This window comes from Canis lupus, chromosome 9 (genome assembly GCF_048164855.1).
Source record: "Canis lupus baileyi chromosome 9, mCanLup2.hap1, whole genome shotgun sequence".
Classification (NCBI taxonomy): domain Eukaryota; kingdom Metazoa; phylum Chordata; class Mammalia; order Carnivora; family Canidae; genus Canis; species Canis lupus.
The window spans coordinates 57602850-57629910 of record NC_132846.1 but is presented as its reverse complement, the minus strand read 5'-3'; the positions used below and the strand labels follow the sequence as shown (position 1 = coordinate 57629910).

Genomic DNA, 27061 nt, shown 5'->3' with positions numbered 1-27061 from the left:
AAATAAGATGGCAAGCAATAAAACAAAAATTGGTTTCTGACGGCAATACTCTCTTTCAAATGAACCAAACTGACATTTAGCAGAGGTGGTTTCCTTATTCTCATACTATATAATTCCAGGGGCACTTGGCTACTAAAAGAACAGAGAATAAAGCACAGATAGTGGAGAAAAGTAATCCAATGGAGAGATATAAATATACTCACTAAATTTCTCAAAATCAAGATTTTTCCCACTGGGGCAATGCCTAAAACTTAGAAGAAAAATTAATTACTAGGAAATTCACTCAATCCAAACTCTAGACAGTCTTATACAAAGAGATAATCAAGACTAAAAGTCTACAGTAGGAGAGAACGAGTGAGTAAGCTATAATTTGGCATGGAAACAGTGGACCATAGTGGTTAAGAGTATGATTTTGCTAGCTCCTGGCTGTGTAGACTTGGGCATATTATATAACCTCTTTGTCACATTTTCCATACCCCTAAAATGGACACCTGTAGGTAATTTTTAAAAATAGTTTGTGTATTTATTTGAGAGAGAGAGAGGGAGAGAGCAGGAGTTGGGGGAGAGGCAAAGGGAAAGGGAGAGGGAGAAGCAGACTCCTTGCTGAGTGGAGAGCCCTACTTTGGGCTTGATACCAAGACCCAAGATCATGACCTGAGCGGAAGTCAGATGCTAACCCAACTGAGCCACCCAGGTGTCCCTGCATGTATTTTTTGAGATTCAAATGCAATGATTTAGTTCTGTGCTTAAAATTATATATATATATGACATATACATATATGACATATATATATCATCCTATCAATAAGTGTTGTGCAAGTGATACCTATTATGAGTATTATGTCTAATAACATTGAATATTATGAGAACATTTCATTTTTTACTATCACAAAAAGGTTATTATATTATTGAGTGATATAAAAAGAATAGTGTATAAGGTTTATGAATTTAGCTATATGATTATCATTCATAAAGGAAAATTGCAAAAAAATAAAAATAAAAACAATTACTAAATTGATACAGCTGCAGTAGAAAACAAATGGGGATTCCTCAAAAACCTAAAAATATACTACCATATGATCCATTTGTTCCACTCCTGGGTATTTACCTGAAGAAAATGAAGACACTAATTCAAAAAGATATGTGCAACACTATGTTTATTGTAGCGTTATTTACAATAGCCAAGATATGAGAGCAGCCCACGTGTGTACATGAGTAGATGGATGGATAAAGGAAATGTGGGGTATGTGTGTGTGTGTGTGTGTGTGTGTGTGTGTACAAAGCCATAAAAAATGAGATTTTGCCATTTGTTACAACATGGATGGACTTAAGAAGATATTATGCTAAGTAAATAAGTCAGACAAAGACAAATACCCTATGATTTCACTTATATGTGAAATCTGAAAAACAAAACAAACAAACAAAAACACAGAAACAGACTCATTAATACACAGAACAAACTGGTGGTTGCCAGAGAAGAGGGACATGGAGTGAGGGGTGAAACAGTTCAAGGAGATTAAGGAGTACAGACTTCCAGTTATAAAATACATGAGTCACAGGATTGAAAAGTGTGGTATGGGGAATATCAGACAATAATATCGTAATAATATTGGACGGTTATCATATGACCTCACTTATATGTAGAATATAAGAAACAATGAAAGAGACCATAAAGGAAGGGAGGGAAACAGAATGGGGAAAAATTGGAGAAGAGAACAAACCATGAGAGACTCCTAACTCTGGGAAACAAACAGGATTCCAGAAAGGGAAGTGATTGGGGTGGGGTGGGGTAACTGAATGATGGCACTATGGAGGGCACATAATGGGATGAGTACCCGGTGTTTATACTATATGTTGGCAAATTGAATTTAAACAAAATGTTTAAAAAACTAATATTGGATGGTGACAGATGGTAGCATACTTATCTTGGTGAACATTGAGTAATATGTAGAATTATTGACTATGTTGTACACCTGAAACTAATTACATATTGCATATCAACTATACTTCAATCACTTAAAAAAGTAATAAAGGGACACCTGAGTGGCTCAGTAGTTGGGCACCTGCCTTCGGCTCAGGTCGTGATCCCGGGATCCGGGATCGAGTTCCGTATCTGGCTCCCTGCAAGGAGTTTGCATCTCCCTCTGCCTATGTCTCTGTCTCTGTCTCTCTCAGCCTATGACTTTCATGGTTAAATAAATACATCTTAAATAATAATAATAATAAATATATTTTTTTGCAAATTCATGATTTCATTCCAGATAATACTGTCAATTATTAGCAGCATGATGGTTGCTTTTGCTGTGTTAAAGCATGCCACATTCTTTTGTTTATAATTAAATGATACAGTCAATTAAATGACACAATAATTATAAAATAAAATCAACCACGTTAACCTAGGCAATGTAGAGGAAAGGGAAAGGTAAATGGTTTTTATTTTCATCTTACTCTTATCTTTATATTCTAATTTTCTACAATAGTTTTAGACTGATTTTATAACTAAAATAATATGTGTGTGTATGTGTGTGTGTTTCTCATTCTGTACTGAAAGGGCTGGTATAACAATGATAGTTTCTCTTCCTCGGATGTTTGGCAGAATTTACAAGTGAAGCCAATTAAGTAAAATTTTCTCTTTCCAATTACAAATTCAATTTCTTCAACAGTTATGTCACTGTTCAGATTTCTGATTTCTTTTTGTGTCAGTTTTATAACATGTATTTTTCAAGGAATCTGTTCATCTTGCCTAAGATTTATATAATGTGTCCATATCTTCTAATTATCTTATTAATGTCTATAAGATTTGTAATAATACCTACCACAGATATATTTTTCCCTTTTTTCTTCAGTGCTATAAGTGTTTATCAATTTTATTGACCTTTCCAGCGGACCCACTTTGGGGTTTGTAGATTGTTCTCTAGTTTCAATTTTATTGATTTATGGTTTTATCTTTAATACTTGCTTCTTTATGTTTACTTATTTTTAATTTGTCCTTTTTCAAGCTTCTGAGATAGAACCTTACCTCCTTGATTTCTTTAATTAAAAATTTTTATGAATAATGCCAAATCTGCACTAAAGTAAAAAGAATACTATAATGAATCTCCATTAATTATTATCCACCTTTGATAATCATCACTGTAAGCTGGCTTCATCCATCTATACTGCCTAACCACCATCCTTGCCAGTAAATTGTTAGTAGTTCCGGCAATGTATAATTTACAGATTGATCACAGATTAGAAATGCAGACAAGTGATTTTTAGTAAATGTATAAACATGTGAAACCATCACCACAATCTAGTTTTAGAACATTCCCATTAGGGGTGCCTGGGTGGCTCAGTCGGTTAAGTGTCTCCCTTTAGCTCAAATTATGATCCCAGAGTCCTGAGATCTAGCCCAGCATGGGCTCCCTCTGCTTCTCCCTTCCCTCTGCCGCTCCCTCAACTTGTGTTTTCTCTCTCTCTCTGAAATAGATAAATAAATTCTTAAAAAAAAAAAAAGAACATTCCATCATCCCAATTTATAATCCCCTCAGCAGTCAATTCCCACTCCCATGCTCAACCCCAGGCAATCACTGATTATCTGTCCTTTTCATTTAGCTTTTCAGGAAATTTCATGTAAATCAAATCACACAATATGTAGTATTTTGTGTGTGTTTTTTAAAACTTATTTAGGTAGAATCATTGTATTTTTATTTATTTTTTAAATATTTATTTATTTATTTATTTGAGAGAGAGAGAGAGAGCACAAGCAAGAGGAGCAGCAGGCAGAGGAGAGGGAGAAGCAGGCTCCCCTCGGAGCAGGGATCCTGATATGGGGCTCGGTTCCAGGACCCTGGGATCATGACCTGAGCCAAAGGCAGATGCTCAATCAACTGAGCCACCCAGGTACCCCCAATATGTAGTGTTTTGAATCTAACTCCCGTCACTTACCCTAATGTTAGTAAGATGTATCCATGTTGCAGCAAGTTCCATTGTATCACTAAATAATATTCTTTTTTTAAAGATTTATTTATTTATTTATTCATGGGAGACGAGAGAGAGAGACAGAGAGAGACAGAGAGAGAGAGAGAGAGAGAGAGACAGGCATGGACACAGGCAGAGGGAGAAGCAGGCTCCATGCAGGGAATCCGACGTGGGACTCGATCCCGGGTTTCTAGGATCATGCCCTGGGCTGAAGGCAGCGCTAAACCACTGAGCCACCCAGGGAACCCCCAGCTAAATAATATTCTGTGTATAGACATATTGTTTATCCAGTCACCAACTGATGGACATTTAAATTGTTTAAGGCTCTTGGCTATTTCATGTAATGCTGCTATAAATATTCACATATAAGCCTTTGTGAGGACGTGTTTTGGTTTTTCTTTTGTCAGTATCTAGGAGAGGAATTACTAAATTGCATAGCAAAATTATGTTTAATTTTTCATGAAAGTGCTGAACTTCTCCCTTTTTATGCCCGCTAGAGGAGAAAATCTAGTTTCCAGTTTCCTCAGCTCTACCTAATACTTGTCAGAGCCTATCAGTTTTATTATAGCCATCAGAAATGTATGAAGTGATAGCTTACTAAATTTTTAATTTGTATTATCCCATGACTACTGATATTGAACGTGTGTTTATTGACAATTTGTATATCTTTTTGGTGAAATGTCTATATACATCCACTATGAGTTTAATTGTATTTTCCCAAAGTTATTGTGAAGTCCCACCCCCTGGTACCTGTGAATTTGACCTTATTTGGAAATAAGAATTTCCCTGATGCAGTCATATTAACATGGAGTCATATTGGAGTAGGGTAGGACCTTAATTCAACATAACCAATACTTTTATAAGAAAGAGAGAGACAGAGGGAAGAGAACACCATATGAAGACACAGACACAGGAGGAAAAAACACTGTGTGATGACAGAGGCAGAGATTATAACAAGCCTGAGGCTAGGAAGAGGCAAGAACAGATTCTACCCAGAGCTTCAAAAAGAGCATGACTCCATTTGATTTTAGTCTTATAACCTCTAAAATAGTGAAACAATAAATTTCTGTTGTTTTAAAGCCACTGGTTTCTGGTACTTTGTTATAGCAGCCCTTGGAAACTGATACAGCATTTTTGCCAATTTTTAATTGGGTTGTTTATGTTCTTACTATGAGTTGTAGTTCTTTATATGGTCTGGATATGAGTGCTTTATCAGATACATAATCTGCAAATGTTTTCTTCCAGTCCGTGTCTTTTCTTTTTCTGTATTTTTATTGAACTGTTTCAGTTTTTTTTTTTTAAGATTTTATTTATTTATTCATGAGAGACAAGAGAGAGGCAGAGACACATAGGCAGAGGGAGAAGCAGGATCCCTGCAGGGAGCCTGATGTAGGACTCTATCCCAGAACCCCAGGATCACACCCTGAGCCAAAGGTAAATGCTCCACCACTGAGCTACCCATGCATCCCAGTAAATAAATCTTAAATTAGGAAAGTGCTATGAGGCACCTGAGTGGCTCAGTGAGTTAAGCATCTGACTTTTTTTTTTTTTTTTTTTGACTTTTGATTTTGACTCAGGTCATGATCTCACCATTGTGAGATCAAGCACCATGTCAGGCTCTGCACTGGGCATGGAGTCTGCTTAAAATTATCTCCCTCTCCCTCTGTTTCTCCCCCACCCCTCACACATGCAGTCTGTCTCTAAAGAAAAAAAAGGCAGAAGCTCAACCACTGATCCACCTAGGAGTCCCTGAACTATTTTAGGTTTACATCAAAATTAAAAGGAAGATATAGAGATTACTCATATAGCCCCTGTCCCCAAACATGCATCACCTCTTCCATTATTAATATTCCCCACCAGATTGATTCATTGGCTACAATTGATGAACCTATATTAATTAACACATCTATGACACCCAAAGTCCATCATTTGCCTTGGCATCCATTCTTGGTGTTGTATACTCTACAGGTTGGATGAATGTATAATGACATGTAGTCATTGTGATAGTATCATACATCATGCTTTCACTGTCCTAAATGTTCTCTGTGCTCTCTATTCATCACTATCTCCACTTCCATCCTTTCCTTTTATAATGAAGTCTTTTGAAGTACACACAGTTTTTATTTGGTGAACCCCAATTTAATATAAGATTTTTGACAAAATGGCTCCTGCTTTTGATGCCGTATTTAAAAACTCTATACAACACAAGATCATCAATATTTCTCCAATATTTTCTTCTATAGGTTGAATAGCTGTCACTTGTAAATTAAAGCCTGTGACCAATATTTATATATGGAATGAGGTTAGAAAACTAAATTAATCATTTTATATAATTAATTTGGTAATTTCTTCTGTTTCTGATTCACTTGTTGAAAAATTTCCCATCGAATACTTTTGGCATCTTTGTTGAAAATTAGTTGACCATCAGTATAAGAGTTTATTTCTGGGTATTAATTCTGTTCCATTGGTCTGTATGTTTATCTCCATAGTAGTTTTCTCATTGTCTTGTTGCAGTAGCTTTATAATCAAGTTTGAAATCTTTATAGTAAGGTAGTAGAAGTCCTTCACTTTTTTCTTTTAAAACTAATTTTGCCTATTCGGGGTTCTTATTTCCATGTGAATTTTAGGGTCAGCTTGTAAATTTCTATTAAAAATTCTGTAGAAAAATTTGGATAGAACAGTGATCCTAACAATTTAGTTTTTCAATTTACAGACATGGAATGTCTCTCGATTTATACATTTAATTTCTCTCAGCAATATTTTATAATATTTACTGTTGAGGTCTTGCATTTTTGTTAACTTTATTCTTAAGTATTTTATTTTTGATGCTATTATAAATAATATTAAAATAATTATATAAATATTGTTGTTATTATATGGAAACTATTGAAAGTTCTTATATTGTTTACATGTGTTATGTTCATGAGAGTTATTGGCCTGTAGTTGTTTTCCTTGTGATGTTTTGGCCTAGTTTTTATATTATCAGACTAATACTGGCCTCCTAGAGGGAGTTGTGAAATATTTCCTCCTTCTTTATTTTCTATAAGATTCCATGAGGACTAATATTATTTCTTCTTTAAACATTTGATAGATATATCCAATTAAGCAAACTCAAATTAGCCTGTTCTTCATTGGAAGAACTTTAATTACTGATTCAATCATATCACTTGTTAAAAGTCAGTCAGATATTCTGTATCTTATCATTTTTGGTAATTTGTATCTTTCAAGAAATTATTGGTTTGATTCCATTGTATCAGAATTATATGGTTTCTAAAGTACAAGTCTGGAAATTAGGACACCAGGGTCAGTCTTCCTTTTTCTTGGATATCACTGGTAAAACATTTCATAATTCTGGCCAGCTAAACCTCTCATTTGACTTAGAAGGAAATGGCTAGATAACCTTTGAGGGACCAAAAATAAAGTGATCCTTTCACATTATGAACAAAAGAATGTCCCATTAAACAATAACACATTTAGTTGTTCCTTCTGGATGTTTTACTTTGAAAGTTCTTATATAGTTTATCTGTGTTATTTTTCACAGATGTGTTGTTTTTTTCTTCTGTTTGTTGATGCTGTGTAATGGAGCTTTGAAAATATTTATTATAATGTGTTTCCTTGCCCTATTGTTCCTAGGGCAAGAGGCCTGGAAAACTAAGGAAACTCTGATTTGAAAGCAAACATAAAATTTCGTAATATTTAAGATATCTGACAAGTCTGTGATTGGAGAAAAAGCAGTTTGGCAATCCTAACATGTCCTTTTTCTCACTGAAAATCCACAAATTTCTATTATTTATCAAAAATAATGGGATCATGACCAGTGTATTCTGTAAAATAAAACATTAAGTTTATTTAAAGTGATTTATTCTCAATTTCGTATAATTAGATAGTTGTCACTTATGAGACAGAACCTAATCCTGAGGCTTTCAAATATTTTTCTAAGTGACCCATAATAAGAAATGCATTTTATAACACAACGTAGAATGTGTGCGCTCACACAGGTGCGGGTACACACACACACAAGCCTCTACCTTCCATACAGCCATAGGTGTATAAATGTCTCCAAAACAATATCTGAAGAATGCATAAGTGTACTTCATAACTATTCTGTTTCATCCTATTTGGTTTCATTTGTGTGGGAGGGGGGTTATCCATTAAATCGATTTTATCATCCACTAGTGGGTCACAACCCACAACTTGAAAAATATTGGTCCAATATATATAATGGGCATTTAAATCATGTACCTTATAGAACTCAAAGGTAAGACAACTTTTCAGAGGTGATATGCAAAGTATTAGCGAAAAGCTGCTCAGAGCAGACCAGTGGAGGGGCCCTTAGCCCTTCAATGTGCAAAGAGAGTTGGGAGATGACATACCTGCTTGCAAAATTTTATGTGTCAACACCACCTCCATGTGCCTACCTACTCAACCTTCACATTGTCCTTAATACAGCTTAGAAGATAAAAGGATGGTATAGGCAGATCGTTTTGCCACTTAGAGAAAGCTAAGGTTGAAGCAGGGCCTCACTCATTAAACTTATGATATTAGGTATATTGTTTTTCTAGGGCTGCCATAACGAAATACCACACACTGGGTGGCTTAAAACAATAGAAATGTATTGTTTTACACTTCTGGAGACTAGAAGTCCAAAATCAAGGGCCATGATTCTTCTGATACCTTCTGGAATCCTCCCTTGCCTCTTCTTAGCTTCTAGTGATTTGCTGGCAATCTTTGGCTTTTCTTGGCTTGCCGCTGAATGACTCCGCTCTCTGCTTTCATTGCCACATGGAATTCTTCCCATTGCCTCTATCTTCACGTAGTTGTCTTCCTATAAGGAGAGCAGTCATTGGATTGGCAGCCCTTCCTCCTCCAGTATGATCCATCTAAATCAACTATATCTGTAAAGACTCAATTTTTAAATAAGTTCACATTCTAAAGTACTGGAGGTTAGGACTTCATAATCTATTTTGTGGGACTGGCGGATTTCAACCTGTAACACTAGAAAACTCATTTTTCCACATTCTCAGATTTTATCTATCCAATATCACTATGTTGTAAGTTATAACTGCACTGTCAGGAAGCTTGGGGAGAGTACAATTGATAGAATTAGGGATACCAGATGAAAGGGAAAACAAGAAAATGTTGATTGCAAGTCTTGAAACTGCAGGAGAAAGCTTATATTTTAATTTGCAATATCACACAAGACTGTTCTGGGTATCCCACTCAGAACCATCAGGCACCACTCTCCAAAAGCATGTTCTTTTGCTTTCAACTCATAACTTCAACATAGAATTCATGTTTTCCTCTCTCCTCTTTCTGGCCAGCAAAAAAATTCTGAATTCCTAAAGTCATCAATTCCAGTCTAACAACTCCAGCTCGGATCACTCTTGTTTCATTATATTTGCAAGAATGCTGAGCTTTGGATTAAAAAGGAAAAAAAATCTATCAGCTGCATGGCTTTCCCCTGCTGAACTAGAGACCGGAAAATAAATGTTTGCACCTTTAATGACCTCTATTGTCCTGACTTCACAAAATCCCCAGTGGGCAGCTAATCCTTTGGAACAATACAGTACAGATGTTTCACATGATAAGAAGGCTAATTCCAGACCAATCAGAGCCACTCCAAATGTCAGCACACCAAAATAAAGTTAAAATATGGGGCAAACAGATGCAACCTCCACAGTCTGATCTCTTTGTTGGTGGGTCATTCTACAGTAATGGGTGATATCTCTGCTTTGTTTAAGGCAATGGCAACTTTCTCTTTAGTAAGAATTGAGCTGCCCTCTTCTCTTGTATTTGCTGTGTTCACTACTTTCAGGAAAACAGGAAAGGCTATAAACGCACCCCTCTCTCTTTTTTTCTCTCTCCATCTGTCTCCCTCTCCCTTTTTTTCTCCCTCTCATTTTTTGTGTCTCTTTTCTGATTTTCCTGATATTTTGTGATAAATTTAGAAAGGACAATAGATGCACAGAAAGTTAAAATTTTACAGTAAGTCAACTCCATTATGTGATATATTCACCATTGTAGTTTATCATCTTTTCCCCAATTTTCATTTTTAAATAAGGTTTTCATTTTGTTTCCTTGCCTACTTATTTGTTTTCATCCCATTTCTTAAGAAATAACAATATTCTGATGCTAATGAATTTGGTAATCTGAACCACAGCTCAGCTTTACCAACAGAACTATGGCCTACCCATAGCAGGTCTGTTTGTCTGATTATCTGTTTGGTTACTTTCTTACAGCTGCCTACAGTAGGAGTTACCATTAGTCCACCAAATGAATCGCAGTTTTTCAGTGACAGTGTTTGCTTCAAGAAATAATCCTGGTAGGGCAGCCCGGGTGGCTCAGTGGTTTAGCACCGCCTTCAGTCCAGGGCCTGATTCTGGAGACCTGGATCGAGTCCCACATTGGGTTCCCTGAATGGAGCCTGCTTCTCCCTCTGCCTGTGTCTCTGCCTCTCTCTCTCTCTGTCTCATGAATAAATAAATAAAATCTTAAAAAAAAAAAAAAAAAAAAAAGAAAGAAAGAAAGAAAGAATCCTGGTAGTATGTTTTTTCAGGAGAAAGTAAAGGCTTCCTAACTCTTAGTATGATCTATTTATGTCCTGGCAGTTGGGAATAGAGTAATTTAATTCCGCAGGCTTGATTTTTAAAATGCTCATTTAAACAATTCACACATTAAATGATGATGTGGTCTTTGTACTTGAAAAGACCCTTATGCAACATGAATAGTCTTTTTAAAGTCTACATTTGGCTGCTGACTTCTTGATTGCAGTGTCCTTATAAAAACTTTAATTCCACTCTGAGAAAAAAAAATACATAAATGACTATCCAAGCCAAATTTATACTAACTACAAGGGAACAGCCAGAAAGCCATAAGTTTTGGATCTTTGGAAAGGAAGAAATGCTTTTTATAAATTAATAAACATTTGGGGATAAAGATGGGAAGAAAATTCAATGTTTGGCAACAATCGGTCCTATAAAAAGGACAGATAATATAGCATTATGAAAAATATTTCTTAGAAGCAAAATCCTTTATTTGAAATACAACATTAATAAGTGGATTATTACTTTAAATGAAATCAAAGTCATAAGAATTATATTGAGACATTTTTGTTTTTCTATTTGATCAAATCCTTTCTTCCAAAAATATGTCTTATTTAATCTGTTCTGAAAAGAGTTATCATGAATTTCTTGGACTATTTCATAATTTGGGGCTTCTAAGTGTTAAGCTAACAAGAAAACTATGCATGAAGATAACTATCAGAACATTTGTAGGCTCATCCATCATAGTGAAGAAATATTTAAATATTCTGGGAAATTCTGCTCAGAGACATAGTGAGAGAGAAAACTTATTTAAAACAATAAGATTTTTCTGGTCACGTGCCATATTTCCTGCTCCATTGTGTTTGGCACCAGGAAACAACCTGGCATGAGCTGCTGAAAAATCCATCAGCAACTGTGTCAACTTTATCACTTCCTGAGCTCATGCTTGCAGGAAATGGATACAAAAACAGTGATTTAATATGGGAAAAATTAACCTTTGCTGTTTGAAAAATTAAAAAAATATATATACATTTCACACTTACTTGCTGTCTCTCTGTAGTAAATTAAATTGGAAATTTGTGCTAAGAATAGACAACGAATATATTCATACATCAGATGAGCCTTCATCTATGAAATGAAATTAAAAATGCAGTCCCTGTTTTTTTTCACTTAGATGTTATGCATATTTCTAAAAATTAAAAAAAATTAGACATATTTAAGTGTGAATTAAAAGGGTAGGAAGAGAAGATTGATGCACAGAATGTTAAACTCAGAAACACTAAACAATGCTACTTCCAAGAAGTAGTTGTTTTACTTCTTTCATGGAGATGTAATAGGTGATCAGAGTAGGTGATCGAATGAGAAAGAAGATTCCCAGGAATAATGGCAGAAACAACTCTTCATTGGGGATTTTAAAAGAAATGGAAAGATACACAATGTTTTCTTATACTACATTTGGAGGAGAAACATGACAAGTAAAAAGACAAAAAGTCCGTTAAGTGTTGGTGGCCTGAGACTACTCTTTCAGCCACAATCTATAAAACTATTCCATTCTCTCAATGCTCAGCTTGGCTAGAAATATTTATCTAATTATTTACCATTCTTGCAGCCGAGATATTAATAAATGATCATGGCTTAATGTGTATTCCCTAGAATATAACCTTCCTTGTTTATTTTTTTATCAAAGTTTTATGCCTTCTCTACCATACAAAATTTCTTTCAAAGAACTCTGTCTTCAAACCTGACCAACACCTGCAAGATAAATTAAATCCAAATATTCCTTGACTCCTCTGGCTGTCAGAATAACCTAAATATTCAGGTAGACATATACCTCTGTCTTCTGGAATATGTAGTTAGGTCATATTTTTATTAGACTGATAATTTTGGAAACAAATAATTCTAGATTATCCCTAAACCCATACATCTAGCAATGTTTCAAGAATACTTTCCAATTTCTATAGTATCTAAAAACTCTTTCATAGATACCATGGCCTTAGATATCAGAATTTTTATTTCATAATTAATAATACGGGATTCAGTGACAAAAATGACTCCTCTGTGTCACATAACATGTAACTAGCAAAGTCTAGACTAAAAACCATATCTGTTGACTCCAGCATGCTTTTCAATATAAGCGTCCCCATGTGTTTCAAATCATGGCCTCCAGACTCCCAAGGGTATTGAGCTGAAAGCTCAAATGTCAACACAGAGACTAGATAGAATGGCCCCACTGGGATGCACCCCAAGCACCCCAGTCACTATGGGACCCTAGCAACTCTGCTTGAATTGATTTTACATATTAAGCTTTCCTCATAGACTTTTATTTGGAAAAGGGGGTTTGAAAATAAAACCATACACTCTACCTTTACTCCCCACAGATTAGTACTATAGTTACTGAGGCACTAAATCTAACTTTGACAAATGTACCTTGTGAGAAAGACTAGCTGATGAAAGATGAAACTATATAAGATTAACCTATAGAACTAAGCTATATGCCTTCAACCCAATCTCCAAGTTGATTTCATAGAATAACACAGTGAAAAAGAGTTTGAAGAGTCAAATAATACATTTTTTTGGCATTTTATTAATAAGAGAGCAATCAGAGACAAGGAGGTAAAGACAAATAACAAATGGTAAATTTAATACTCTTTTTCCAGCATTTTAAAACATAGATATACAAATTATTTTATTTAGACCAAAAAGCTATACAATATAGAAAGTATCAGGCAATTATACTGACCTGTTATTCTCTACTAGTCCAAATTAAAAAAATGATATTGAAAGATAAATGTTTTCCAACTCTCAACTGAAATTAAAATTGCTATAAAAGGTTCCAAGTTTGCACTAAAATAAAGGAAATAAATGAAGCTTTACTAAAATAAAGCAAATGAATCTCCTAATCAACAGGAGAAATAGTGGGAGAGATTTCAGTAAATATTAAGAATATTTTAATATAAAAAAGAATATTTTAACATAAAATCCAAAGTGACACAAGCCTGCTTAGGGTGATAATGAATTCTCTGTCTCTATGGTACAAATGTCTGATAAAAATTGTATTGATTCATTTAAATATATAAGTGCTTCTCATTATTCTTAGTAGTTGCATTCTACAACATCACCATGAGCAATGAGCTTATTATGAACCATTTGCTCCTAGGAGAAATACAGGTAGTGGTTCCTATAAGCCTCTAGTTAAAGTATTTTCATCAATAGGTCAGTAAGTAACCTGTTTTATCATGTTTCCATTTAAAGACACCTTATTCCATATCATTGTTGAGTCTTTAACATTGATCTCACGACCAATAGCACTATAAACTATTCATGAATGAATTTAATTAACACCTGTATTTTCTTCATAAGGCACATCCCAGCCTTCTCACACTTGGTAAGTAACATCAGACAATACTTCGGCGCTATGCTTGGAGGATATTTGAAACACTGAAGTCACCACAACCACCATCACCAACACACAAATGAGAAATACCTGCCACTAAATAAAGTATGAAAAAGACACATTTGTGGTATGAGAACTGAAAGAAAGAAGGCAGAATGATGCCCGGTTCAGCCTCAGCTGGGTACCTGCACCATAGGCTAAGAAATTTTTTGCAGCTCTGTGCATATCCACAAATGATGGTGAAAATACTGCAAATATTGATGTGGGGGATTGCAAATAAACTGTAGTGAATAGGTGAATTCCCAAGTATGGGATCCATGGATAATGTGAATTTGCCTACTTGTTGAGAGACCTCCGTATCTCCAAATGAAATGCATTTTTTTCCATGTTTATTTTACTAGAAATCTTAGCAACTATAAACAGTTCCCCACACCTGCCCTTCGGAAAGTTTCTCTTCCTTTCATTACCAGGATGGTGCACATTCCTTCCAGATGTTCATCTTTCCCTTCTGATTTCCTTTCTCAATGTTCTTGGGCTCCATCTCCGCCAACACTTTTTAAAATATTGAGTCTTTCAGGAAAAGTCTCAAAGCTCTTCTCCTCTCACTCTCTACCCTCCATGCACAGACTCTTCTATACTCAGAAGATGAACAAAATTTTATCTCTAGTTCAAATCCTTCTTCTGACCTTCAGACATATATACAATGGACTACTAGACACTTCAAGGTCTCAAAGGCATCTAGGAATCCATGTGCGTAACGTCGAATTTATGATCTTCCTCTACAAAACATGAACTTGCAGTCTGAAGAATTTATGAGCAAAAGGAACTTTGATGGCATGAGTCCTGGGGAATATTTTGAAAATGATTTTCAGTAGCACATGGCAGTAGAGACAGTCTTCGTCTCAATATTATACAACTTGGGTTCTTCAGCACAAGAAAATGCAGACAGCCCTATAGAAGGCCTCTCATTGCCAGGGGGCAAAGACTATCATCTTGCCAAGCTATATCATCACCATATCTGGTAGTGTACTATGCTGACCTCAAGATTCAAGGCAGTGACATACGTGTCAAATAATCTCACTGGACTTCTTCCTAGCAACCAGATAAACTTTCTGTTGGCAGTTTTGATAGAGCAGCAAGAATCCATAAATCTTAGCTTTCCCCACAATCTCTTGGCAATGATTTTTATATTAAGCTAAATAAGCTAAATTTTATAAGATGATATTGTTCTGATTACACATTTATACCTTCCAAATCTATGCAGAGTATGTATCACTTTTTTACTGATAAAATCACTAACATCATCCATAATTGTATAAACATAGGTGATCATTTTTATCAGCCTTCTGTATCTCTGTTTATGTATTTTATAAAAAATTCAGCCTTTGATTGCACAGATCAAGGCAAGTATTTATAAAGGGTAAGTGATGGCACTAGTGAGGCTTTAAAATTCCACATTTGCTTATTAGACGAATAGTTTTTCAGTGTTCTGGTTAATATAAATTTTGAAATTCCAAATTGCATATCTTGCAATCTTGATGGTACTTAATAAACATCTCTGAATGAATTGACGCAGCAGACAATGAGAGGAGGAGGAAAGACACATTTTTGCACATTTTCAAGTGCTTTTTCTCTTTCCCAAAACAGCACAAACTTTTCTAAATGGCCAACATTACTTGTCCTCTGATTTATTTTTTTTAATTAAATAATCAAATTTATTTTTTTTTCAAAGGTAACAAAGGCTTTTTTTTAAGATTTTATTTATTTATTCTTGAGAGACACACAAAGAGAGAAGCAGAGACACAGGCAGAGGGAGAAGCAGGCTCTATGCAGGGAGCTCGATGTGGGACTCGATCCCTGGACTCCAGGATCACAACCTGGGCTGAAGGCAGCGCTTAAACTGCTGAGCTACCCGGGCTGCCCTAAATTCATTTTTTAAATAAATTAGTCTTAGGACTTTGTAGCTTGTGGAAATTCTTTACAGATTCTGATAATAAGTTGACGGGCAGTTTTAGTTTATGTTATTGCTTTAAATTTAACTTAAATTTAAACATCCTCAAGTTTCATAATTAAGAATACTGGATTCAGTGACAAAAATGACTCTTCTATGTCACATAACATGTAACTAGCAAAGCCTAGACTACTAAAAACCGTATCTGTTGACTCCAGCATGCTTTTCAATATAAGCGTCCCCATGTGTTTCAAACCATGGCCTTCAGACTCTTGAAGGTATTGAGCAGAAAACTCAAATGTCAACACAGAGGCTAGATAGAATGGCCCCACTGGATGCACCCCAAGCACCCCAGCCAGTACGGGACCCAAGCAACTCCATTTGAATCAATTTTACATTAGTTTTTATTTGGAAAAGGGGGTTTGGAAACAAAACCACACACTCTATCTTATTCTCCACAGATTAGCATCATAGTAACTGAAGCACTAAATCTAACTGACAAATGTAAAGTGTGAGAAAGGCTGGCTAACAAGAAGATGAAGCTATGTAAGGTTAACCTATAGAACAAAGCTATATGTCCTTCAAACAGCCTCTAAATTGATTTCATAGAAGTGTTAACTGTTTCTCATATAACTTCCACGGGGTCATTCTCCTTGATGATTCTCCTTGGTGAGTGTATCTCCCACATAGCAATTCAGGACCCAACCTCCTTTTATCATATGGCTCTGATTTATGCTAAAGTTTTGAAGATGTATACTTGGAGAAAAAGCATAGAAAAGGATGAACTGCTTCTTAACCCACCAAAAAGACAGTACTTAACTCTGAAAACAAATGTCAATAAAGTCATCTACTTGATGATTGTTTCTTATCATCAAATACAAAATCACCCTAGTGTGAACCAATATATTGGATATTTGTAAATATACTAATTCATTACAGAAGATCCTTGAGGTCAAGGATATTTTTGTTTACCTCTATATTAATCTTCTTACAGCTATTTTTTTCCTTTCCATATGTTAATTCATCTAGTCCGTCCTCTAGCCATCCTGTCTAAGAGGACATGAGATAGAGTTGTAAGGCCCCTGCCAAGAGACCCAGGCCTACTAAAAGACTGAGACTTATCATAAAATTAAAGAATGTTTTCCCTTCCTTCACATCTAAAGAGCTCTAATGTAGTAATAGTTGTTTTCAGCTGAAATACCTGCAAGATTCTGAGGGGGAGTATTTAGAAAAGCCCAAAGTCAACAGAGGAGAGAAAATAGAGATATTTGGAAGAATTTGAAACCCCTGGCACTAAAGCTATGGCAAATATCAAAGACAACCCAACTTCTCATCAGATTAACATAAATCCTCCCACTAAAAGCTTATTTTTCCAAGTTCCTATTACTTGATAAACATGCTGAACTTTCCAAAAATAAATAACAAGGCATGCCAAAGGCAAGTAAAAATACAGCCGAAAGAGGCCAAGCAATTATGAGAATCTGACTCAAATATGATAAAGGTTGTCAGAGTTATGAGACAGGGAATGTAAAATAATTATGATTAGTGTGTTAAATACTATAACAAAAATGAAGAAGGCCTTTGACTGACACAATGATAGATTCAATATAGCCAAGAGAAGAACTAGTAAGCTAGAAGAAAGATCAATAGAAATATACCAGACTTATATGTAAAGAGGGTAAAAAAGAGAAGGAAAAAGAAAAAAGAGTAGAACATAAAAGAACTGTGAGTGTGTGGGACAATTTCAAAAGGCGGAACATATACATTATTGAACTATCAGAAACAGAAGTTAGAAGAAACATCAAAGAAATGTTTGAAATAATGATATTTGTGAAATATCCAAAATTAATAACACATACCAAACCATGGATTAAGGAAGCTCAGATAACATTTTATGAGCCACATACCAAAAATGATACTTAGGCAAATCATATACAAACTGCAGAAAACCAAAGACAAAGAGAAAGATTTGAAAGAATCTAGAGGGAAGACAGTATGCTTTACTTATATAGGAACTAGGTTAAAAATTAAAGCAAATGTTTTGTCAGAAATTATTCAAGCAAAAAGAGAACAGAATGAAATATTCAAATTATTGAAAGGAAAAAATAATCCAATAATCTAGTATGCTTTATGCAGTGAAATTATACTTCAGACGTGAAGGAGAAATAACAGCTTTATCAGACAACTATAAGCTAATGGGAAGTCACAGCTAGCATATTTGCACTAAGAAAATGTTGACTAGGGATGCCTGGGTGGCTCAGTGGTTGAGCATCTCCTTCCGCGTGGAGCCTGTTTCTCTCTCTGCTTGTGTCTCTGCCTCTGTGTGTGTGTGTCTCATGAATAAATAAATAATGTCTAAAAAAATGTTGACCAGAAGTGATTCAGGGAAGAAAAAAATTACTTAGGTTAGAAACTCAGATCTACATAAAGAGAGTGTTATAAAAGGAATATATGATGACAAAATAAAATCTTTTAAAATTCTTACTATCAATTTAACTAAAGATAGTTACATATTTAAAGTAATGATAGTAAACATATACTGGATATTATAACTGGTCGATAAGAGATATGAATGGCAGAAATGTCATAAGGGATAGGAGGGAAAAATTGGAACTACTCTAAGTTACTTGCACTATACATGAAACAGTATAGTGTTATATGAAGATGCAGTTAAATTAGTTAAAAATGTATACTGCAAACTCTGAGGATAACCAATAATATTTTAAAAGGATATAATAGATATGTTAAATAAATGTATAATTAACATCAGAAAAAATAGAAAAATAAAAATAAAAACAAATGTAATGAATAGAAACTGGTAAAAATAGTATCAAACCAATATATCTATAATTACTTTAAGTATGAATTGTCTAAATGTACCGATTCAAACACAGAAAATATCTAAGGTGATTAAAAGAAAAACAATTATGCATTGTTAAAGAGAAGCCTATTTTAAACATAAAGCCTCTGTTGTGAGAAAAAGTAAAGGGATGAAGGAAGATATGACATGCTGACCCTAGTTGAAAGAATACTGGAGTAGCTAATATTAATTTTAGACAAAGTAGACCTCAGAATAAGAAACAAGTGTCAGCTTTAAAGTTAGTTCTTTGAAAAACAAGTGGTCCTCTGAAAAGATCAATAAAATTTATAAACCACTAACCAAGAGAAAAAGAGAAAAGATAATACTAATAATATCAGAAACAAAAGAAGAACCATCTCTACTGATTCCCGAACATAAAAGGATAGTAAAGGAACATTATGAACAACTCTATGCCCATACAAACGATGACTTAGATAATATATGCTAATTCCAAGAAACACAAAAACTGCCAAAATTCACACACAAAGAAATATATAATTGAAATAACTTTGTTTCTGTTAAGGAAATTGTATCAGTTAATAGCCCCCAAAGAAAGCACGAGTCCCAGATGTTTTTACTAGTAATTGTAGCAATGGAACAAGAGTTAAAACTTACTAACTCATTCTATGAGAGCAGGATTACCCTAATACTCAAAGCATACAAAGACATTATAAGAAAACAAAATTACACATCGATGTCTCTTCTAAATCTAGATTCAAAACTTCTTATTGAAATATCAGAAAATGAATTTGACAATGTATACAAAGTGTTATACTCTATAAATAAGTGAGATACTCCAAAGATGTAAGGTTGGTTCAACACTCAAAGTTCAATCAATATAACTCACCATACCACCAGACTAAAGAAGAAAAAGAATAGCCATCAGAAAGGATAAATATCAACAATTTTCATCTATGTGGTTGGAACTGAAGGGTATTATTCTAAGTGAAATAAGTTAATCTGAGAAAGATGGGATGCCTGGGTGGCTCAGTGGTTGAGCGTCTGCCTTTGACCCAGGGCGTGATCCTGGGGTCCTGGGATTGAATCCCACATCAGGCTTCCCACATGGAGCCTGCTTCTCCCTCTGCCTATGGCCTCTCTCTGTGTGTCTCTCATGAATAAATAAATAAAATCTTTAAAAAATCTGAAAGACAATTATCATATGGTTTCATGTATATGCAGAATATAAGCAATAGGGCAAGGAGCATAAGAGAAGGAGGGGAAACGGAAAGGGGAAAATAAGAGAGGAAGACAAGCCTTGAGACTATTAACTCTGGGAAACAAACCGATGGTTGCTGAAGGGGAAGTGAATGGGTGGATAGGATAACTTGGTGATGAGCATAAGGAAGGCATGTGATTTGATGATCACTGGGTGTTATACACAACTGATGTATTATTGAAAACTACATTTGAAACTAGTGATGTACTACTATATGTTGGCAAATTGAATTTAAATAAAAATAGATGCTTTCCCCCCCTTTTAAAAAATATGTTATTTATTCATTCATGAGAGACATAGAAAGAGAGGCAGTGATATAGGCAGAGGGAGAAGCTGGCTCCCTGTGGGAAGCCCAATGCAGGATTTGATGCAGGACCCCAGGATCATGCCCTGACCCAAAGGCAGACACTCAATCACTGAGCCACCTAGGGATCCCAAAAGAGATGCCTTCTACACACACACACACATGCAAAAGAATAAACACACAGATCAATGCAACAGGATAGAGAGGCCAAAAATAGACCCATATAAATACAGTCAACTGGTCCTGTATAAAGAAGCAAAGGTATTCAATGGAGAAATGATAGTCTTTCAGCGAATTATTGTGAAACAATTTGATGTCCAGACTGGGGAAAAAATAAATAAATAAAAATCAGTGTGACACAGATGTACAATTAAAAAGAAAAACTCAAAAAAAATTAAAAACTCAAAAAAAAGAAAAACTCAACAGTTGATTATAAAGCTGAATATAAGTCACAAAATTTTAAAACCTCTAGTAAGAAAACATGTAAGTAAATCTATGTGACCTTGTATATGGCAATAAGTTTTAGATAAAACAGCAAAATTATAATCTATCAAAAATAATTGATAAGTTGGAACTTATTCAAGTTAAAAAAATGAAAAGACAAGTTAGAGATTGGGAGAAAACATTTGTAAAACACCTAATTGAAGATTTATTTCCAAAATATGAAAAGAACTTTCAATCGGAAAAGGACAAACATTCTATGGTCTCATTCATTTGGGGAATATAAAAATTAGTGAAAGGGAAAGGAGAGAAAATGAGTGAAAATATCAGTAAGGGTGACAAAAGATAAGAGACACTTAATTCTGGGAAATGAAAGGGGAAGGGGAAGGGGAAGTGGGCGGGGGATTGGGGTGACTGGGTGATGGGCAATGAGGGGGGCACTTGGGATGAGCACTGAGTGTTATGCTATATGTTGGCAAATTGAACTCCAATAAAAAAAAATGTAAAAAAAAAAAGAAAAAAAAAAGAAAAAAATCAGCAATAAAGAAAACAACCAATCAAAAAATGGCCAAAATATCTGACAGATAACTCAATGAAGAAGATATATGCATGGCACATTTAATCATTATTACAGATGCTCAACTAATATTTTGTTCACAAAATGCGAATTAAAATGATATAGTGCTACACTCCTATTAGAAAGGCTAAAAATCCCAAAATCTGACAATATTCATCCATAGCTGGCAAGGATGTGGAACAACAGGTTCTCTCTTTCGTTGCTGGTAGGAATATACATTGTTATTTTGGAAGACAGTTTGATAGCTCCCAAAAAGCTAGAATATTTTTACTATACAATGTAGTAATGGCTCTACTTGATAATTACCAATATATATGAATGCTGTGTTTACATGATAACCTGTAAGTGAATGTTTATAGTAGCTTCATTCATAATCACCCCAAACTGAAAGCAACCAATATGTCTTTAAATAGGTGAACTGTAATTGTGGTATATCCATAAATATAATAGTATCCAGTGATAAAAAGAAATGAGCTATTACACCAAGGAAAGCTACTAAATCCATATTGCTGATTGAAATAAACTATTCTGAAAGGTTATATACTATATGATTTTAATTATATGGTCTTCTAGAAAAGGCAAAGTTATAGAAACTATAAAGAAGGTAAAAAGCAGTGGTTGCCAGGCATTTGTATTGATGTAAGTCTAATTGAAAAGACAACACAGAGTGAATATTCTGTGTAATACTATAAAGGTGCACATGTTTGAAAACCCATAGAACTTTAAAGTACAAAGAGTTCTTACAAATTTGAAAATGTATGCAAAATTTTGAAAAAAATCAGATCAAGGAACATCAAGATGCATTGCAAAATGTTACAAAATAATCTAATTTTTTACAGATATATAAAACAACTTCACCAAAGGATGTGGGGGGGAAAGGTGTTGACCTAAGTGATTTCAGAAATGAAATGTGTCAGTAAACTAAAGGCTAAGGAAATTGTATGTGAGGACCGTACTCTAGTCGATAATTTTCCCCATGGGGGTATGGGTTAACAGTTCAGATGCTGATATACATGGGCACGTGTACACTGAAACTGAAAAATTTGGTAAATGGATGGCAGATGGTAAGAAGCCGATTTCTCACTGCTGGAGTGGAAGTTTACAGGCAAGAAAGGGGAGAAGGCTAAAGTGTTTCATGTGCTGATGGATTAGAGTTGGAAATATCAGTAAAGACTCACTATTGACATTTCTACTGATATTTAACTTAATACACATAGAGATATATATAAAAATACATAGATCTATATATGTTAATGTACACACATTTTTCCTTGCTTTGTCAGCAGGGAAAGCATAGAACCAAAGGCATTTCAGTAACAATTAGCATGTCAAGGTCCTAGATCTTAATTTGTAATGCTACTCTTCAAAATGGGCTGATTTTTTCAAGGATAGGGACAGGAAACAAAGGATGAACTTGGCATTTTGCAGTCTCTGAAAGTAAGGAAGTGCTCAAACAAAAACCCATGCTATGGGGTAGGAGCCAATTAAAAGACCTCTCCATGGCAAAACTGAAATTATCTGAGCAAGAAAATAGACAAAATAGTATCAGATTATAACCCATGATATATATATATATATATATATATATATATATATATATATATATATATACAACCATGAATTTATATTGATACTAGTAAATGATTAAATATTTAAATAAATAATTAGAGACAAATCTCCTGTACAGTAGAATCCCAAATAACTTATGTACTCTACTCTCAGGAACAGCATAATTTTCCACTATTAAGTATGACTTTCAGGGGTTCCTAGGTGGCTCAGTCCATTGAGTATCCGTCTTTGGCTCAGGTCATGATCCTAGGGTCCTTGGGACGAAGCCCTGCGTCAGGTTTCCTGCTGTTCCCCCTGCTTGTGCGCTCTCTCCCTCAAATAAATAAATAAATAAATAAATAAATAAATAAATAAATAAAATGTTTTTAAGGAAAAGAATGAGCTTCACATAGTGACTGCCTTCCAGAGCACAATGTGGGAAAGGGAGATGGGGAAGGAATAACTTGACAGCACAAAAATCTGGCAAAGACTATGTGAGCTCAGAAGTTAAGGTCAATATAAGGCATGTTGATTGTATGTCCCCTTGATGTAAGATGAAAATGGACTTTACTTCTGTGATCTTTTTTGCCAAAACAGATAATCCTTCTCTATTCCTAGAAACCACTGGACAAATCTCAATAAGGAACGTTCTACAAAATAACTGGGCAGATTTCTTCAAAACTCTCAAGAGCATCAAAAACAAGGGCAGTCTGAGTGATTGTCACAGTCAAGATGATGCTTAAGGGAACAAGACAATCAAATGCAGTGAGGTATCTGGATGAGATCCTGGAAGACAAAAAGTACATTCAATAAAAACTAAGGGGATCTGAATAAAACTCGGACTTCAGTTAACAACAATGTTACAAAATTGGTTCATTAATCGTGACATACGTACCATGTTAGATGATAATAAAAAAGGGAAGCTAGATGGGGAGTACATGAGAACTTTCTGTACTATCTTCACAATCTTTCTGTAAATCTAAACTGTTCTAAAATAAAAATTTTATTGAAAAACAATTGGCCACTTCTTTTTCTCTGTCATCCCACACGTCCATTCTATTAGCAAGCATAGTCATGTCTGTCTATCATGCACTCATACCTACTTGCACACATACAAATCTCTGTCTACATCCACTAGAAACAAGAGCTTCAAGGAAGCACTGAAGGTCTGACACTCTATGTGTGACATGCCATCCAGCCCAAGGATGCGAAGGTGAGGATAACAAATCACGTAAATGCCAGGAAACAGATCATGTAAATGATGCATTATGTCGTGTTACAATATCGGCCACTAAAAGTCAGAGCAATTGTTTGCATCAGTAAAACTATATCTAGCTTCATACTGAAAGGGAGAAAAGGGGACCCTGGGAGGCTCAGTCATTCTCTCTCCCTCTCTTAAATAGATAAATAAATCTTAAAAAGTGAAAGAGTGGACAATTCAATTTACTAGTTTTATCTTGCCTCACATTTCCCTCTTTTAAGGTTTTGTGTGGAAATTATCCTTTGACCACCGTGACACTATGCAAAAGCACAGATCTCTTGCTGCATGGAGTGACATTTCATCCCAGTTGAGGTAGAACAGTGGTGTGATATGAGTGGGATAACAACCAAGAGAAAAGATGGCAGTTGAGTGAAATGCAGAAGGCAGGCAAGTAGTGATATGTTGGAGCTGGTTCATAATGACTCCGAAGAGCTGTTCCTGCTTATCCTTCCTTAGCTACATCTTCAGTGATATTGCATTGATAGTTCAAACATGCTCATAGTTGACACATTTACAGCATAAAAATTGGCACTATCACACATCAAAGTTTGTTTGGTTGGTTATGGAGCCAGATCACCAGCACACCACAGCCACAAAGGTCTGTGTCCAAGTAAGAACCCAAACCTGCCAAGGCTACTACTGTTTTCACTACTCCCACTTCCATTAAAGATGTGTATACCTCTCGCCTAGACTGTAGTGAGAGCTTCCTGTATGTTCTGCTCTCTTTTTCTTTTGCTTCCTACATTCGATTCTCCAGACAACATCCAAGGATATTGTTTAAACATCTATCAGAACATGCAACTCCTCTGTTTACTATAGGGGCTCCTCATTTACAATCTAACGTAATTACCTAGAAAGTTCTCAAACTGATCTGGCACCTGCTTACCTCTCTGGAAGCATTTTCTACCGCACATCCTGTCAGTCTCACTGGCTTTCTCTCTTCTTCAAATGTCCCCAGATACTTCCAGCTTTGAGATGATGAGCCACTGTCTATGCTAATATGAAAGACTCTTCAGATGGCTGGCTTATTTCTGTCACTGGGATGGTATCTCAAATGTCCCCAGTGTTGTAAGGGATTTCTTAACCACATAAGCTCAGATGATGCCCCTCCCTCTTTCTCTGGCTCACTACCTCATTTATTTTCTTCTGATATTTCTCCACTCTTGAATTGACATTATAGTTCTCACCATTTTCATGTTTGTCTTTTGTCTCACCCACACAGGACATACCCTCAACAGAAATGTCAGACCTTTTTTCAGAAATGATCCTGAGTTTTATACCTCCATTGCTTAGAATAGAGCCTGGGATACAGTAGGTGTTTAATAAACTTTTTTTTTTCAATGAATGTGGAAAAATGTGTGTGGGGCCATGGTTAGATGGTAGAGCTCAGACCCCTCTGTGGTTTCACAGACAATTAAGAATTGCTTGTCAGTCAGGAGTACCAGGCACCTAATTCAAAAAGATCCTTCTCTTAGTGAGTACTTAGGCCACATTTGGTGTGGTGCTTGTGTGAATTATGCACTCAGCTTTCACACATACCAATACAAGTAAAGAATAAGAGGCACTGCCAGTGCCTTAGATGGAAGTCACAAATTATGTAAGTCAAAATTTATTTAATAAGGAATGAAAAGCATAAAATTCGAAAATGGACTTGCTACACTCATAAAATTTTAAAGTGAAAGAATTAAAACAAACCAAAGGCCTCTTAATATCTCTTCTAATTATCCAGGTGTTCTTCATTAGAACCACAGTGCTTATAATACAAAGGATTTATTATTTCCTAGTGATGGTATGATAAAGCCAATCCCTTCCTAAGTTGTTGATAAAATCATATAATTCTTTTGAATGAGCATGCAGCTGATAATTTTCCAGATCTTTAGGAATTCATAGAAACATTACTTAAGTAAACATTTCTCTGAAACTTCCTTAAAAAAAGATCAAATATATGAGGGCTATGATGGAGTGAGAGGCTTATGGGTGGGTATATTTCTAAGAGCATTATTGATAACAGAAAAAATGGAAAAAAAAATTATACTGGAGGCTGAGCACCTTATGGTTTATAAGTATGAGAGAATATTGGTCTGTTCTAGTTCCATAAAAATTAAAACACATTATTAAATTTTATAGCATAATGATAAAAGCAATTGTATGAAGAAGAGTGAAAGGATTATGGGTAATTATAATCCCTTTATCTCTTTTCTAATTCATTTAACTCAGTGAGTACTCTTCTAACTTGAAATCTGTATTTATAATAAAGTATTAGTTGCTTTTTAAAGTTTTTGTAAGTGCTATCTTTCTGCAATTTGTAGTATCTAAGAGTTAACAGTTTAACAGAGTAGATTCATTAAGAAAATTATTACATAGGCACTACAAATTTAGTTGGATCTTTAGTTGGTAGGAAATTTTATCCAGGACAGTATTATTCCCTGAAAAGAAGGAAAAAAAGTGTGTGTGTTTGTGTGTGTGTGTGTGTGTGTGTTTAACCTTAGCACAAATAGTTGTGTGATCTTGGTGTACCCATTATAGCTTCAATATATACACTTTATTGGAGGATCCGATTAACTCTAAGAATTTACAAAACAGAAGCTGATGTTTCCAGGCATAGATGTGAAATATTAAGCAGATTTATGTCTGACATTATAGGTAGGGTTTACTCTAAACAAAGAGGCAAAGAATTGACAGCAGTGACTATTTCAATGAATATTATGATTCACCAGGACTCCTATTTTGCTATGAAAAATGCATGTCCTTATTTTTCATCCCCCTTAACATAAAATATTATGGTACATTTGCTTTTTCGTATTCTAGCGCTCGTATCCCATGTGTTTTCCAATCCCTCAATGGTATACAAAGCAATGGTGTACAATCGTATACCACTGTAAAGAATATGGAGTTTAAGGTAAGAAAAGTCTGAGTTGAAGTACTGGTTCCATCAATGACTAGCTATGCAGACTCTGACAACGAATTTACATTTGCTATGTCTGAGTTCCTGCGTCTTAAAATC

The 27061-nt window shown here is 35.0% G+C and overlaps 1 long non-coding RNA gene across 1 annotated transcript in view; it reads left to right on the top strand.

Annotated features, from left to right (window-relative positions):
• The window catches only part of LOC140639473 (uncharacterized), a 28778-nt gene extending 5055 nt beyond the window's left edge, over window positions 1–23723 (top strand). The window contains exon 3 of the long non-coding RNA XR_012036188.1: window positions 23415–23723. This is a non-coding gene — a long non-coding RNA (uncharacterized lncRNA). The remainder of the gene's footprint in view (window positions 1–23414) is intronic.
• The last annotated feature ends 3338 nt before the right edge of the window (window positions 23724–27061 follow it).